The sequence below is a fragment of the Mus musculus genome, chromosome 19, assembly GCF_000001635.26.
Source record: "Mus musculus strain C57BL/6J chromosome 19, GRCm38.p6 C57BL/6J".
NCBI lineage: Eukaryota > Metazoa > Chordata > Mammalia > Rodentia > Muridae > Mus > Mus musculus.
Window position 1 is genome coordinate 55,251,480 of NC_000085.6, and position 14,513 is coordinate 55,265,992.

Here is a 14,513-nt window from a genome sequence, read left to right on the forward strand (position 1 = left end):
TATCCTGGCTTTCCTAGAAGGCTCATCTCCAGACACAAACTTCTACTCAGTCCAGATCTTATAGGCACAGCCTGAGCCGATATGGGTGACTTCCCCATTTCCTGAAGTGAAGGTGCACTTTCTCTGCCTTATTGTCTAGTCTAGCCTCTTCCTGTCTCAGACCCATAGATTGGGGGGGGGGGGGGGGAGAAAACTCCTATGCAAAGTCATACGCATGCCTGTCCCTTCCCTGAAGCTGACCTTTAAAAAGTTCCACCCCATTCAATGGCAGCTTTCTGAGCCAATTGCTCTATTTTTTTCTTCCCCCTCTTAAATCCATTGCCTAACAATCTCTTGTTTAACCTTTTGCCAAATTCTCCACTTCTGTCAGAGGTGACTCTGAGTGAGCAGGTAACTTCTACCTTTGCACCTCTATCGAAACAGGTCCAAAGGTTCCAGAGCAGCTGGCAGGACACTCAGAGCAAGATCCGGTGGCTTCAGGTGCGCCTCGTCCTGGAGCGTGGAAAGGCAGAGGCAGCTTCATGTGGTGCTGAACAGAGAGAGCTAGCTGCAAGAGAAGCCATTCCTCAACCTAGCTGCTGTGACCATTCTCAAGAGGTAAGCTGCCTTCTCTGGCCTATGGGCTAGAGGGAGTAGATAGATATGGCGGGGGAGAAAGTGAGTGTGTATTCATCTGTAACCTGACTAAAGCTCTTTCATAACAGGGGTGATAATCTCTCAGCTCACTTGTGTGGGAGGCAAAGAAAGATGTCAATTTGAAAGGAAAACATTTGAGCCACTTGACTCTTAGAAGAGGAAAAAAAAATCAAAAGAATTGGAAGAGAATGTGAGGGTATAAAGCCTTTTGTAAAGGGTAAAGTTGGAGCAAGGATGCAGGTTTCTTTCATCTTCCATTCAGAAATTCTTAAGAGGAGCCACTTAACAATTGTTGATGTCTCCGGAGGGAGGAAGGACTTCCGGGTTGTGACACTCTTAGGGTCTGGAAAGCATCCTAAAGGCAGGGTATGTGGTGACATTAGGAGCATCTCCTATAAGGGGAGTAGTATGCCTAACCCACTAGTATAGCTAGTGGTAGAGCTATAGTTGACCTAGTCTGTCTCTACGGTCTGCTCCATCGTATAGAAATCTTGGGCGATGTCAGAATCCTCCCCATGTGGGAAACATTTAGAGTGTCATTACCATGCGGTGGAACTGGATGGAAAGACAAGACAACAAGATCTTAGAATGACCCAGCCCTTGCTGAAACGGACACTTAATTCTAGAGATCCATGACGTCAAAAACAACAATTAGACTAGTTGGTGTGCTCCTGCTATGGGAGATGGGATAAAACAGGACTTAGAAACCAGAGATAGATATCCTAGATAGACATCTGAGGCTTGGCATGCACTTTCCCACCTGAGGTTTTCCTGGGGGGGGGGGGGACGCCGGGGGGGGGGGGGAGAAAAGTCTCCTGGGAAGCTGAGCTCCAAAATTAAACAAAAGCTAGAGGCACCTCTATCCGTCCTTCCCAAGGGGTCAGACCTGCAGGTCTCTGAGGTGTGGCACCGGTTTGTTTTTCCTGGTCTTTATAGCAGGGGTGGGTGGGTATGGGGTGCTCTCTGCACAAAGAAGGAATCCTAAGGTAGGCTAGCACTCTAGTGAAGTCTTCACCTTGAACTTCCTGTCAATCCTTGGAGGGATCAAGGCCGGGAAAATGCTACTTGATTCTGCGTGTCGTGAGGTTGCAGCGGGAGTGGGGGAGAGGGAGGGGGCAGAACCTGTCATCTCTCTTCCAATTCTGAGACCGAGGTCTCCTTGTGTCCCTGGGAGACCAGAACCTCAAAGGGTGATCGATTAAGACAACTGTGAACCCGGATAATGCTGAGGTGTAAGAGGGGTCACAGAACACATTTCATCCTTAAACTTGGCGGGGTGAGAGCCGGAGCTGAGCTGGTGTGTCTGCGGAAAGGGAGCCACTTCAACTGAATGGCTCTCTGCCCCCGTGGTTCCTGGCTTATTTATCTATTCTGTTGTCTCTGCGAGGTGCAGAGGTGCCTGGCTTTTTGAATCAGGGAGGTCTGGGGACTGGCGAAAGGAGCTACACAGAGAAAGAGACAGTCGTGCTGCATCTAACCTAAGGGCGGAGGTCCCTCTAGCTGGACTTTCCTGTCCTGCGAACGCAGCGGGGAACAACGTCACCTCCGTTTCTCTGGCAATGAACCCAGGGCCACCTCAACTCGTTTTCATTTGGATTTTCATCTTGGAGAAGAGCTAGTGGGACCAGCGGGAGCAGGTGGACTGTGTTGATGCAAAGGTGGCTCGTGTTTCAGCCCCTGGGGATTGAGGTTAAAGGCTTTGAAAACCGGCTAGGGTAGCTTTGGATATCTGTCTCCTCCTAGTCAAAAGCGGTTCCACTTTCAGTTGTGAAGGAGGAGGGAAAAAAAAGCCAAACCAGGAAGTGAAGTCCCCAGCACCAGCATGTCAGAAAGCCCGGCTATGGCCTGGCTGGGACAGATCAGGGCAGGGCAGAAGTGGGGCCACTAGCCAGGCTGCCTGCCTGCCTGCCTGCATGGACGCTCTGAAGTCACCCTGCCCGCGGAGAAGCCCGGGGTGAGGAAGGGAGGACCGAGGCTCTCCTGCCAGCAAGAAGCCGGAGCCAGAAAGCCTCACTCGGAAGCTCCAAGGCGTGCGTGCGGCCCTTCCCAGGGTAAGGGATCTGGAGCCGGGTGTGATCCTAGGACGGGGCTCCTGCACGCGTGACAGAGGCATCCCAAATCCCTCCTCCCTGCCCACTTCAGGAAGCTGCTTGGAATTCAAAGCTTGCTGTGCCTCCACGTGTGCGCGCCATGCTCTCTCTGCCTGGGAGTGGAGGGCTCCTCTGCATCAGGAGGGATGAGGGGAAGGAGGAAGAGGACACAGGGAGGGACTTTCTCTTAAGGGGTGGAATACAAGCAGAGACCTTTTGGCAGACCCGAGCACGTGGCGGCATAGCTCCCTGGGGTGGGCTGGGGGGTGGGGGTGGGGGGTTAACCCTGATTTTCACTGAGTTTTGACTCCCTCTGATGGTAAGAGCTAAGGAATCAGTCCAAAGAGATGGAGATACAGGCCGAATGAAGCTGGGTCTCTTTTCAGAGCTATAAACACTGGTTAGACCTAAGATGCTCTTAAAGGGTTTTGGGAGCCTTGAAAAGGGGCTGCAGGAGCTGGGCTTTGATACCTCCTAGTGGTATCGCCCCTCCCCCTCCCCTTTGACAGTCTAGTCTGAATGGCAGGGTTGAATCTAAACTTCCTACTTACAGTTGATTGGTGCCTTGTAAGAGGCAGGGTCTAAAATAAAATAAAGCATTGGTCAGGTTTAAAAACTGGAGATAGAAGGCAGTGGATTCTGACCCCGCCCTCTGTGTGCACATGGCAGTTATTTCAGGTAATTTTAGAATTCACCTTGGAAGGAACAGTATAAAATCTTGTGAGCATCACTCATGTGTCCGTCTCTACCAATGAAAGGCACAATAGACTAAATAAAACAATAGCTGTAAATGCAGGCGCTTTGAGAAAAGCAGGTAGCTTACTTAGGCAGGCGAAGTAGCTGGTGTATTTATGGGATATTGGTGTTGGAGACACTAGAAAAAATTGCAGCTCCTATAACCCAGAGAAGCATATTCAATTTAATTAAAAAAAATACTGTTCAGATAAACGAAATTTCAGCCAAGCTATATTACAATTTTATTTTATTTTATTTATTTATTTATTTTGAAACTGATTTTTCACTTTACTTCTTAGGCAGGTGGGGCTGGCCATCTGCCTGTCTCAGCTGCCCAAGTGCTGGGGTTATATGCCTGGGTATATGCTAGTTATTTAGGGCAAAGATACCTTCCACAATATCAGTGTGCCTCTGTGCACCTCAGTGCTACCTCACAGTGAAGAGGCACGTCCTGGGACAGTATGCTACAGAAGGGCAGAGAACTGAGTTCACTGCCAGCACATAGTAGATATCATATTTGAGCAAGATGTTGTTTTGAGGTGGGTGACTTCTCTATTTAATGGTTAAAAAAAAGTGTCAGAGAGGTGACACCCTACCTTCCCATGTTCACAAGGCAAGCAGGTTGTCAATTGTATTGGAACTATAAGCAGTCTGATGCTTTCAAAAATAAAACATTTACAGTTTTATTTTTAAAGCCCATCCTTCACTCACTTTTAGGATAAAGCCTTTCTTTGGATAGCCTAAAAATTGAACTTGTAAAAAGATGTTCCTGTGTGACATTCTGGGTACCAGATTGAGCTCATATGGTCATCCTCTCTTTGAGATTTTTTTTTTTTCTGGAACTAGGAATATGAAAATGCTGCTGTCGTTGGGGAATACCTTGCTTGGAATCTTATGGGGACTTTTATTTTGAATTTCAATAAAACCCTATGGAGCAGATTCTTGGTAGAAAAGTGAGGCTTAGAAAGAAAGACATGCCGGGCGTGGTGGTGCACGCCTTTAATCCCAGTACTTGGGAGGCAGAGGCAGGTGGATTTCTGAGTTCGAGGCCAGCCTGGTCTACAGAGTGAGTTCCAGTACAGCCAGGGCTACACAGAGAAACCCTGTCTCAAAAAAGAAAAGAAAAAAGAAAAGAAAAGAAAAGAAAAGAAAAGAAAAGAAAAGAAAAGAAAAGAAAAGAAAGAGAAAAAGAAAAAGAAAAGGAAAAAGAAAGACATCCAAAACATCATGGATGGTTGGATGTGGAATCTGAACTTGGGCTCACTTCATTCTGAGGATGATCTGTTCTTCAACGAGACTCTTCTGATGAGTCTCGCTTCCTGCGTGGGCCAAAGAATAAAAAACTGGCAGATGTTTACTCTTCTGAAAATCCTCCCAACTCAAATCTGTGAAGACAAAATGTAGACAGACTAGTTGTCAGGGGCTGGGAGGATAGTGGGAGGGGCAGTGACTGCCTCACACGCTCAGGGGTTCCTTTCAGTGTGACGAAAATGTTTTGGAATTAAATAGACGAGTCAGCGGCACATCGTGGTGAATGCGCTAGAGGGTTCACTTTAGAATGTTTAATTTTTTAAAAGGAAGTTCATCTTAAAAAAAGAACAAGAAGAGGAGGGAGCAACTTCTCCCACCTCCAGGCAGAAGAGCTCTCAGGCCCAGGATTAGCAGTATTTTAAAAATCACAAGTATATTACCTGTTACTCTGTCACATTCTTGTGCCTAGCCGATGCACTGACTCTTGGCTGGGTGCAGCCAGAGGTGACTTTTGAGTCTGGCAGCACACGGCAAGCATGGTGTGACCCCAGCAGCAACCTCAGCCTTCACAGCTCATACCCCATCCTGTGGTCAGTACATCTGGGTCTGTCTTGAAGTTAGATACAATCTCTTAGTAGTCCTTCCCACTGGCATAGGGCTGGACTTTTCCTAGGTTCTACATTCCTGGTATGTGAATGAATAAATGAGTTGATAGGGTTTGGATGGTCATCCGGCCTGTGTGCTGCCGTTACAGATCTCAGTCTGCCTGGGTCATTCTATTCTACAACTATGGTGATGGGCTTTTTGAGTGGCTCGTGGGAGATGAGGGGAAGGGAGTGGGGCTGAATCAGGGATAGCCCCATGTCTCCTCCAATTACAAATGCTGTGTTTCAATAGTAACAACGACTTGTTAAGACATTTGTCTGTAAGAGGAACCAAGGTGATGATGGCCCTATCTTTTGAGACATCTTCAACAGGTCATCTGATAGGGAGGGGTAAGGGTGTGAAAATGGAGGCATGTAGAAGAGAGAAAAGAGAAACTCTTTGTGTATGCAGACGCGTGTGTGTGCACAGGTAAACATGTTTGCAGGTGTGTGTGCAGGTAAGTTTGTGCAGGTGCGTGTGTAGACAGGTGTGCACATGCCCCTGCATGCTGAGGACATCCTCTGAGGCTCTTCCACAGGTTCTCTCCACCTTCTCTTTGAGATCAGAGGTTCTCATCACCCTGGATCTCAAACAAGGAGACTGAGCGAGCTCCAGCAATCTACTGTCCCACACTCACCCACACCTGCCTTTCGTTTGATTTTTTGTTTTGTTTTGTTTTGTTTTTTTCCAGATCTGGGTTCTGAGAATCTCTCTTAGGTCCTCCCTCAGTCTTGTGCAGCCAAGACTCTACTGACTGAGCCATGTCCCCAGGACTTGCCACATGCCCAATAGTGCACTAGGCATAGGAGCATTTTGCTTGGCACAGTTGATAGCAGCAGTGATGTTGAGTAACTGTCCCTGAGGCCACCTGACCAGTAAATGAGAGATCTGCTGCTCTGAAGTCTAGAAAAGCCATGACCTTGGAGGTTTGCCTCTGCCCAGGAGAGTCCTGGCAGTGAAGCCTCCAATGCTTGCACTTCAGATCTGCTGATACTTGGCCATTGGCTCAGCCAGGTAGTGTGAGAGCTGAGTCTGCAGCAAACCCAAGCAGGAAGGCCTCTTTCACAACCTCTTGCATCATCCACTCATTATCAAGCAGGAGCGATGAGGGCCCAGCACTTTGTCCATTCTATCTTTTTACAGACCCTCTTATCAAATCTAAGGGACGGGTGATAATGCCTTTCCTTACTTGTTCTCTCAAAATTAACTTCGTCAGCAAGAAGGTGGGGCTGTCCTTTGGGTGGGGGGGTGTTTCCCTTGACAAGTTTTTCTCTAGGGTGGGGCCACTGGACTGTGATTTGTTTGAAATCAGAACAGTAGATCAAGGTTACCTCTATCAACCTGCATGCCGGTGGGATGTGTCACTTCCTGCCAACCACCCTGTGTGTGGCTCCACAAATATTCCAAGTGACTGAGTTAATAGGCTGTTGGCATTTGAATCAACAATGGTTGTCTTATTAAATACCACTTGGCTCAACTGGCCAAAGACTGTCATGAGCATACTCTGACTGTGTCTCGCTAGTGGTGCAGTGGTAGCCAAGAACCCCGGATGCCATGCCACCCACCGATCCTTCCCAGAACCTTTATCTCTATTCTCTTTATCCATCTCCATTAGAAATACCATTTCCCAGGGGGCAGTAGGAGTGAGAGGATGAGGGGAGATTGTTATGGGTGAAGGTGAACAATGACACATTAGACACGTGCATGAAGTATCACAAAGGATGCCGCTGTTAATGTACGATCCATGCTATTCAGAAGAATATTATTTCATTCCTCTTCAGGCAGCAGTCTCCCCATCCCTATCTCTGGTCACCTTGCACCTTTCTTCTCCTCCCTCCTACTTAGATGCTAATGTTTACTCCTGAGGAAGGTCGATAAGACACAGATAAGAATTGACAAAGATGGTATGATGGGTTGGGTGACTGCAACCCTGGATAAAAACAGAGTGTGTGGGAGTCTTTCTGTCCATGAGCTCCTCTGGGTGGATCGCCATTTGTGATTGCACCTGGAAAGGAGACTGTTGACAGACAGTAAGGCCACAGGTTCAAGGATCACAAATCTGAGGGGCTGTAGTGACCCAAGGGACTGGCTAATCCACAGAGCCTGTTCTTTCTCATCCTAGTGGATCTTTCCGTGAGTTTTTAGTAGGACTTCCTTTTATGATGTTGTTGTCCCCTTCTGCTTGAAGATCTTCGTGACAAATTCAAGATGTCATTTTTCTGATCGCCTGAGGACATTGGTGTGTGTGTGTGTTTGTATGTTTGTGTGTGTGTTTGTGTGTGTGTGTGTATCAGGACACCTCGGAGCAGGTCTCTGCCTGATTACATGGCAAATATGAGGTGGTGGCCAGAAAGCCTGGGTGCTGCTTAGTGCCTGGGACATTATCTACTGGCTCATAGGTCAAAATCTCACCGCAGCCATTCTCAGTTACTTGGAATAATATTCATTGCTCCCATGACTCCACCTTTGTTCTGGATCCTTATCTGCTGGGGAGATGAATGAAAAAGTTTCCATCTCTAGAGCTGCAGTTTCAGGCTGGCTTGCTCAGTGGCTGAAGCATGTTTTGCACACTGGTAAAGGCTCCCGTGGAATGCTGTGCTGGGGAGGGAGAGCTGCACTGATAGAAGCAAAGCTGGGTGGCCGTGGTGTCCCCAGGTGTGCTCACAGACACTGCACTGATCTGGGAGTGGAGCACTCTACATCAGCTGCCTGAGTCAGAGGCAGGATAATCGTTGTACGTATTAGTTTGTAGATAAAATATGAATTTCAGATTGAGCAATCTATACCAGCAGGTATATCCTTCCCAGCAGAAGCTACTCCAGCCTCCCCACCGAAGCTCAGACCTTCTTCCTGTTGAGCCAAGTCCCCTTTGCTCATTCTGTTTTGTTGCCAGTGTTCCTCCATGCTACAGTGATCTGCGCAGTACTGGGGCTTTTCATCGTACTCTTCCATGGACAGCAACCCCACTTAGCTAGTCACAGTCAGTCACCCATGCTTGTAATCGTAGCTCTCAGGAGGCTAAAGTGTAATTGTGAGTGCAAGACCAGCCTGGGCTACATGATAAGACCCTGTTTCTATGCCCAACCTCCAACTATACACACAAAGTAACAATCCCATGAAGGCAGGATTTCACAGCTGTACCTTCAGTATCAATAGTAATTACCCGATCTGTTGTTGAGTCCTTTAAAAGTCGTTGAGTGAATAATTCAATACCTAAAACTTTCTGGGAAAACCTAAGTTCCCGACTTCCCCCTGTCTTTGTATGGAGAGCATCGCTTCAGAAGCACCAGTGCCTCTAAGACCATCACAGTGGTCCGCATGCATTTTCTATTGGGCAGTAGATCCTGGAGCTGCCTTCCTATCAATTCATTTGAACCTGTTTGCCTACAAAGACTTCCACTGTACAGAAGTGCTGTTGTTTAGTTACCAACCTAAACAGGAAAACTTTTCTGGACTTTTGTATTTGAAACAATCCTTTGGCTTTAATGATATTAAGCCTAGTGTCTAACACTGGATGGGCATAGCTCTCACACTGTAGATATACATCTGTTTAGTTTTTATGTCACAGCAACGGCCTTTTAGCGAGGTGTTGTTGCCATTTTATAGACAAGGAGCCACCCAAGGGATAAGTTACCTGCCCCGAGTAAGAGAAGATGCACACCAGGAATTAGGCTCATGGGCTGATTCACTCCATGCAATGTTTCTAAAGCCCTCTGCTGAGCTGATATTTTTCTACAGAATAAATCAATGGTGGAATCACTAGGGCAAAGGGCAAACATTTAAATTGTGGCAGAGGGCAGCTCCTCCTCTTAAGAGGTTGCCTCAAATTTACATTCTGCAGTTAACGTTGCTTTTGTATTCTTTGGTTTCTGCTGGTTTAATGGAAGAGAGACAAGCAGGCGTGTGAGTGTGTGTGTGTGTGTGTGTGTGTGTGTGTGTGTTGAAAAGCCTTACCGCCATTGACTGTGTTTGTTCAGGACTCTGTTTGGCTGCAGGGTCGTGATGCCTCTGCCGTTTGACTTTCTCTGACTTCTGAGTGTTTGGTGGGAGGAGTTAGCTCTTAGCCTATATTTAGGGTTTGATACTTTCTCTGCGTTACCTTCCATCGAGGCACACCCATTTTAAAGCGTTATGTAACTGCGCTTGTCATTGTTTCCATTTCTGGATTTTAGTTTACATGTCCTTCTCCAGTCTTCTCTACCAGTGCTTTAATCTGTGTCTCTATAATATCTCTCCTTTGTATTTATGCTTTTCACTTTGTTATATTTGAAGATGTTGATCCATCTTCAACTTCCTTTATGGGAGCAAGTCAGGAATCAGCTTTCTCTATTTTCTGAATGGCTAGCCCGTTTATCCCAGTGCATTTATTATAAGTAAAGAAAATATATTTTGACCTTAAATGCTATATGTTTACAACACCTATTGTGTTTTGTGATTATTTTACTAAATGGATGTGTATACTCAGTAACAGCTAGAAAACTTTCACAGCTCACTGTGAATATTTCAGGTGTGAACATGTGTGCCCTATCCCCTGTGAACGTGTGTGCCCTATCCCATTATTTTTTTCAGAACTCTTTGGATTTTGATTTCACTCGTCTGGATGTTTTGACAAATAGTTGTCAGGTGACCAGGCAAAGCGTGCTGGTATCGGGGTCGTGGCAGATACATAGATTTAAGGAGACAGATCTCAACTACCTCAGGCGCATTTTCCATTTTCAAGTTCTCTACTCTGACTCAGACCTGTTTAAACTTCTACATTTGTTATTTGTGTGTGCACTCACACATACCATGTGCATGGAGGAGGTCAGGTGATGTCTTCTGGAAATCATTTCTCTCCTTCCACCATGTGGTTTCCAGGGCTTACTCTCAAGTTGTCAGCCTTGGTAGTAAATGTGCCTTTACCCTTCGGGCCATAGCACTGCCCTTAAACATTTTGCATTTACTACTGTAAATGCTCTATTTTCCACGATGATTCTTTCGACACAGGATCTCTCTGTGTAGCCCTGGCAGTCCTGGAACTCACTCTGTAGACCAGGAACTTAGAGACCTGCCTGCCTCTGCCTCCCAAGTGCTGGATTTAAAAATATTCACTACCACCTCCTGACATTTTCCATGAATTTTAAATTAGTTATTTGTATGAATTATGGGAAACTTTGGCTTCCTGGTGTTCTGAGTTTGTCTGGCCACCTCATTGGACTGTGTCACAACTACAAAAGTAAATGCCCTAATGGCCTCTATTTTCTTACAAGTCTTCTGTTGTTGGTTTGCCACTTCCACTCTGTTTGAGATAGGGAATCACTATGCTGCCCAGGCTGGTCTCCAACTCCTGGGCTCAAATAATCTTCCTGATTCTGCCTCACGAGCATACACCATCAAGTTTTGTCTTGTTTTTATTGAAAAATGATGCCACACACTGTGTGTGATATGTGTAAATACATGTTCATGTATTTGCATGTGCTGTAATGCACATACATGGATGCATGTAGAGGCCAACAGCAAGTGTCTTCTATCACCTCCCTATCTATCTATCTATCTATCTATCTATCTATCTATCTATCTATCTATCTGAGGCAGGGTCCCTCACTGAAACTGGACCTTACTGATTCAGCTAGATTTGTAGTCAGTCAAATACCCAGAACCCTCCTGTCTCTGCTTCCCACAGTCACATGCAACTTTCCCTTTTCCTTGAGACATCTCTCAGGTGCCTGGAAACAGAGCTCACCTTCACTCATATTAATGAAGAGGCTATACCATCCTTTTAGATTCACTAATGATACGATTGGCTTGCAGTGCCCTTTTAATCTTTAGCCATTGCTTTCTCTGGAAATATAGACTCTGTGGTTGAGAACTGGGAATGTGGTCCTCCTGAGTTCGAGGGAAATAACAATAGAGGCTGAGTGGAAAATGGGAAGGCCAGGTCAGAACTTTGCTACTCAGCATCCTAATGACCCCTTTGAAGTCATGGGGAATTATAAGGCATGTGACATAGTCTCTAGGAGACAAAATAATCAAACCATAGGATGGAATGATGTGTGAACTAATTGGGTATGAGAACTCGCGGGCCCTGGTCTCCATTTTAATGAGCTTTCACTCACCAATGGATAAGTCCATACATGCAACAAGAGAACAGAGAAACCAATTAAATTTAAATGAACCTGGTTACTTTCTGGAATGCAGGCTTTTTAAGTTTATAGTGACAAATATAATTTTTATTTTTATTCATCATTTATTATATTGCAAATATCATAAATACAAATATTTATATATCATTACTGCATTGTAAATAATTAGTTCTCCAGGCATAGAAAACAAAGATAGCTGGCCCTATCCTCTACACTTCTTAAGGCTCTGGTAATATAGTGATTGCCAGCTAGACTTTGTACAAACAGCAAACCACAGACCACTTCTTTCCAGTTCCTCTGAGCCTGGAAAAAGAGACTCGGTGAAACTGGTTTTTGTGTGTATTTTAAAGTCACCCTTTCCACCAGCTTCATACTCACTCTAACTTGTTATTTTACCAAAATACTGATGTGAGGGGATTCTTCTTAAGGTCGGCTGGAGTGAGTGTGTGTGTGTGTGTGTGTGTGTGTGTGTGTGTGTTGTGAATGTGTGTGTTGTGTGTATGCATGTATGGTTTGTGTGTATGCATGTGTGTGTGTTGTGTGTATGCATGTGGAAGCCAGAAGACAATCTCGGGTGCCATTACTCAAGTACCACATACCTTGCTTCTTGTTTTGTTTTACTCTTTTCCATTAGAAAGAAGAGTTGGAGTGCAGATTTTGAGTAATAGAGTTAGGGGAAAGAGTCAGATGAAAAATGCCAAAAACATGGGTCTGATCTGTCTGTCTGTCTGTCTATCTATCATCTATCTATCTATCTATCTATCTGTCTGTCTATCTATCATCTATATATCTATCTGTCTGTCTGTCTATCATCTGTCTGTCTGTCTACCTATCTATCTATTTATCTATCTTATCCATCCATCCATCTATCTATCATCTATCAGTCACCTGTTTGTTTTTGAGTCATAGCCTCTCACTGACCTGAAACTCACTAAGTGGACTGGGTTGGCTTGCCCTTGAACTGTGAAGACCCACCCGTCTCTGCTTCTGCATCCTTAGCTGGGATTGTGAGCATGCACAGCCATACCTAGCTTCCTTTTTTAATTTTAATGTAGCATCTGGAATTTAGCTCAGGTGTTCATGTTTGTGCAGCGAGTACCTCGGCCACTCAGCTATCTCTCCAACCCAGTTTCTTGTTGTTGTTTTTTCCTAAAAACAAAGAAACAAAAACCAGTGGCTCTCTATAAGCCCAGGGTAGTCTTAAACTTGTAATCCTCTTGCTTTGGTTTACTAAACACTGGGATTATTACAGGTGTGTGCCACGGTGGTACCTGACTGGCATGACTTTTTGGGGTCTAAGACTTGAAACTGCTTAGAGCAGGTTATCCTAACTGGAAGAGTAGTTAGCTTAGAGTTTACTAGAAGTTTGGCATGGTATAGATACTGTAGGCTCAGCAAGAAACAACATAAAAGCCCCTGTTCCGGTAAGGAGGTTAGCTCAGAGAAGCAGTGGATTACAGGGCTGGGCCTGTTTCAGATGATTGGAATCGTGAGCATGCACAGCCTTCCCCGGGCTGAAACAGGCCCAAGCCCACACTCACAATACCAGCACTAGCAGAGAAAGTGGTCCATGAAGAGAAAGCAGCATTCAGGAGGGCAAGCAATGATGGTTTTGAGCAGAGTGCAGGCCTGTTGGACCTGGGAAGAGCTACAGGCAATGAGATGAGCAGGTTCCATAGGCTCAAGGTGAGACCCAGCTGAAAGGCGAGGTTCTGAACAGAACGGAGGTAAAACAAATACAATCAGGTTAGAATTATCATCTTCTCTGTGTGGATGTGTGTTCGTCTGTGTGAGTGAATGCTACATGTGTGCAGGTGCCTGCAGAGGCTTGAAGAGGGCATCAGATCCTTGAAGCTGGACTCACAGGTGGTTCTGAGCCCTTCCAAATCCTGTAGGTGCAAGGATGACTTCAGGTCATCCACAGGGGCAGAACATGCTCTTAACCACTGAGCCAGCTCTCCAGACCCCAAAACACAATCTATTATTCATTTAATTTCAAAAATTATTTCGCAGTGCTAGTAATCCAACCCAGACCTCTGCACACAAATATATTTTACAAGAAAGAGACTTATCAAGGGAAAAAAAATAAATTAACCTATAGAGTTAACCCAAAAGATTCACAATAGCAAACCACCTGCTGTTTGACTGATACTGTCAGAGGGTCCCTCAAGATCTTCATTCTAATGAAATGAAACTTAATGAATAAATGTTGCACTGACTCCACAAAGGGGGCAGCATTCAAGCACCATTGGCTCAGGGAGCTTGTAAAGAGGTCTGCAGCCAGGAGCTGTGCTTCCATTAACAGCCCAGACAAGGACACTTTAGAAGCTAGGAAATGGGTGGCTTTGCCTAAAGCTGTGCAGCCTCCCCACAGGAGGTGAGACACAGCCAAGGTGGGATTTGGGTAGAGACATGTTGCTGCCACTCGGTCCAAAAGTAGAGGAAGCTGTCCAGTTGGGGTGTCCTCAGGTATAATGTGGTTTCCTCTTTGTGTTGTAGGTGGTCAGGACTGAATCTCCTAGGCACAGCAGGACATAGTTCCTCTTTTTTTTTTTTTTTTTGTTACTTACCATGATTGTAGTTCTCCCTTGCACGTTTTTCCCCACAGAGGTGTGACATTAATGTAAAGAACAAATGCCACATGCTAGTGCTCACAGAGGGATTTCAGAGGCGTCTGGATCCCAAGTGCACACATAGGACACAGGATAAGAGGAATGGTGGCTTCCTCAGTTTATCTGAGCACATCTGGTGCTGTTTGTAGATTCTAAATGCTAGAATGGTAACCTTAGCATCCGCATCCAGGGCTATTTCGTCTGAGTGTGCATGTGAGTATTCAGGTACACACGGGAGAGTGCATACATACAGATGTGCACAGGCAACGTTAACTCCAGGTGTGGTTTCTCAGGACATGGCTACCTCATGTTTTGAGGCAGGTTCTGTGCTGGGACCTAGAGCTTGGTGATGGAGGTAACCTGGCTGGGCGGTGAGCCCCAGGGGTCTGACTGTCTCTGCCTCTCTACTGTTCGGGTTGTCT

General features: G+C 45.7%; 1 protein-coding gene across 2 annotated transcripts in view; it reads left to right on the plus strand.

Moving 5' to 3' along the window:
• The first annotated feature begins 381 nt into the window (after positions 1–381).
• Acsl5 (acyl-CoA synthetase long-chain family member 5) overlaps positions 382–14,513 on the plus strand; it is a 44,768-nt gene continuing 30,636 nt past the window's right edge. The window contains exon 1 of one of the 2 annotated variants that reach the window (XM_006527178.3): positions 382–597. The gene's annotated coding sequence lies outside the window, so the exon portion shown is untranslated. Of the gene's footprint in view, positions 598–1,889; positions 2,688–14,513 lie in introns of those variants that run through there. The other variant, NM_027976.2, reaches the window with a different exon arrangement.